Source organism: Kryptolebias marmoratus, linkage group LG13 (genome assembly GCF_001649575.2).
Source record: "Kryptolebias marmoratus isolate JLee-2015 linkage group LG13, ASM164957v2, whole genome shotgun sequence".
NCBI classification, from domain to species: Eukaryota; Metazoa; Chordata; class Actinopteri; order Cyprinodontiformes; family Rivulidae; genus Kryptolebias; species Kryptolebias marmoratus.
This window is the reverse complement of record NC_051442.1, coordinates 20886334-20889408: the sequence shown is the minus strand read 5'-3', so window position 1 is coordinate 20889408 and position 3075 is coordinate 20886334.

The window sequence follows — 3075 nt, the reverse complement described above, 5'->3', positions numbered from 1 at the left end:
ATGTGTATACTGAACACATATTTTGTTTCTCCAAGTCTTCTTGCATTTTTCCTTTCATTGGTGTTTTGAACATTACTTGTAAACTTTTTTGATTTTGCTAAATTGTTATTTTTTGTATCAAAGTAATAATGGAGGTAGGTTCAGACACAAGATAAAGTGGTTAAATTGCTAAGTTTNTCTTTCAGTTTTACCTTGTGTTTTATTTTGTTTTTGCATTTTATGTAAACACTTTATCTTGTGTCAGTTTTTGTTTACTTTGTATTCAATTAATTATACATTTGTGTCCTATCAACACCCAGATGGCCAACAGCATTGTGAAGCTGATCAAGGGCAACTTTCCTGTAGCACTGTGGAAGAACAAGCTGATTCAAAGGTTCCCCTTGAATGATGTGTTTTCGGTATAGGACATTATCCATTACAACTAAGTGATCCATTATTCTTGTCAGTAACTGAACTTCTCTGTCTTCATACCTTCTAGCCTTATAGGAGAGCCATTTGCCTGACAGTACAAGAGCTATTACTCTGCTGATGACTGGATCAGATTTCTGATCACGTCACATCAGCTTTGACGTTTTTCTCTCCAGGCCTGTAGGTGAGAGAAAATGAGAATCAAGAAAAAGTAATAATAATAATAATAATGCCCACCTAGCTTGACGAGAGTTGAGGCGTCTGGCGGTCTTGAGGTACTCTAGATTTTTGTGGTCCGTCCAAATCACGAAGGACTCCTTGGCTCCCTTGAGCCAATGCCTCCATTCCTCCAGGGCCATCTTGACCGCCAGCTGTTCTCTTTCCCCCACATCGTATTTTCTCTCAGCGCTAGAAAGACTCCTGGAAAAGTAAGCGCATGGGTGAACCAGATTGTCATTACCAACTTGACTGAGGACGGCTCCCATACCTGTGTTGGAGGCATCAACCTCCATAACGAACTGTTGATTGCTATCAGGAGAGTGGAGGATGGGAGCTTTAACAAACAGGCTCTTGAGTTTGTCAAAGGCTGCTTGAACGTACTCATTCCAGAGAAACCTGGTCTTGGTTGAAGTGAGGGCATGGAGAGGAGTGGCTACCTGACTGAAGTCTTTAATGAATTTACAATAGAAATTGGCAAACCCTAGGAAATGCTGAAGTTGCTTCCTATCCTTGGGTGTAGGCCAATCATTAATGGCAGAGACCTTAGACTGATCCATGGAAACTTGGTCCAGGGAAATGCTGAAGCCCAAAAATGAAACAGATGATTGATGAAACTCACATTTTTCACCTTTGACAAAGGTTGTTTTGGAGAAGCCTGAGTAGAACCGCTCTGACGTGCTTTCGGTGAGACTCCAAGTGTTGTTGTTTTTGTTAATGTTACCAGCCTTTGTGTCAGTGGCGGCTGGTGGAGTTTTCTCCAGGGGGGGGCTATAAGTCCAAAACAGACATATACCAAAACATATACTAAGGTATCACACCAGTGTATTTACATGAATTAAAAAGAAGCAACATTATAATGTACATATAAATGCACATATGCACAAGTGCTTCCTGAACACACCAATACTTACAAAGACGGAGGTCTCCCAAGGCACAAGCCCGTAGGACACGTTTAGCATTTATAAGACCTGTTTTCTCCCTTATTTTTTACGTCAAAGCTTGTTTTATAGTGAGAGCACTCACTACGTCATGTATTCTGAACGTACAATATAACGAAGATCAGATGTCTCACTCCGATTAGAATTCAAATCCAAACATTTTAACAGTTTTTAGCATAAATTTTCTTAAACTAATTATTAAGTATGAACTTATTTATTACCTTGTGTATGTAACTTAGTCACGTAATGAACTTATTGCTGTCTTTGAATAAAAGGAAGCACACCCGCGGCTCGACTTTTCAATCAGGCGAACTTTATGACAGACGGATGTGACGTCAGCCTCCATGGCGGGAGTCCCACGCTCCGGCGGCCGGAGGCGGTGAAATGTAAACAGCTGCATTCAATTAGCTCAGGGCGCAGGAGAGGTGCGCCCAGAGTGGTCCTATATCATGCACTGAAGAGGAGCTACTGCGCATGTACAACTATCAACGAGAGTCTATGGACAATGATTTTTGTGCTCTGGGGCGGAAATACGTCACCAACCAGACAATGTCGATGAACGAAACAACTTTACTTATCAATAACTAGAAAATATTTATCTTACTCAACTAAAAATATGTATACATATATTTTGAAATATTTTTATTTTATTTATTTATTTTACGTCTTATTCAAGGTAATGTGAGTGGTGGGGCGGCGCCCTTGCACCCTCTATTGGCCAGCTGCCACTGCTTTGTGTTTATGTGCAAAACCGTCTACGTGACACAACTGAATGTCAGAGGGTTTAATGCAGTTCATTCCTATCGTACAAGCTCTAAACACACAAGCTATTAAAGTTCATGCTCATGTCTACAGGTTTTCAAGGTTTCACACAGCAGCGCCAGCTTCTGGCGCCCTACAATCTCTGCATTATGGTTAAGATGTCCTCTCCCTCAGCTATGTGTTATCATGCGTTTATGCTATGAACTGGACCGGCTCTGGCTGGCTCAGTCCACACCCTTTGCTTTCTCTTATTAAAAAAGGATAGCTCATGCTATAGGTCAGAACTTCCCGGTCAGCAACGCTATTATCCACTGCTGTGGAACTTCTCCTTTTGCAAAAGCCGTCAGAAAAGATAACCATTCCTCTCTGTGTGGTTCCTTATTTAACCCTAAACCTAACCCTAACCCGATCCAATACCCTCACACCAAACCTCGGGAAAAATAAAATCAGAATGTCATCCAGACATAGGCGCCGGAACCACTGGGGCCAGGGGGCCATTGGCCCCCCCACTTTCCGGCCCTGCCACTGCGCTGCGTGTTCCCACCAGACGGCTGCACAGACTGCACGTGACTCTCACAGACTGTGACTAATGTGTCTCTGTGTTTATATAGAGACAGAAGCACAAATAAAACCTACAGCATTGAGATCTGGACCAAATTCTTAAAGCTCCAGTCCAGGGTCATAACAGTGACCAAAAAGTTTATGCAGATGCGATAGCGCGGAGTCGGGGTTGGGATCATTAACACAT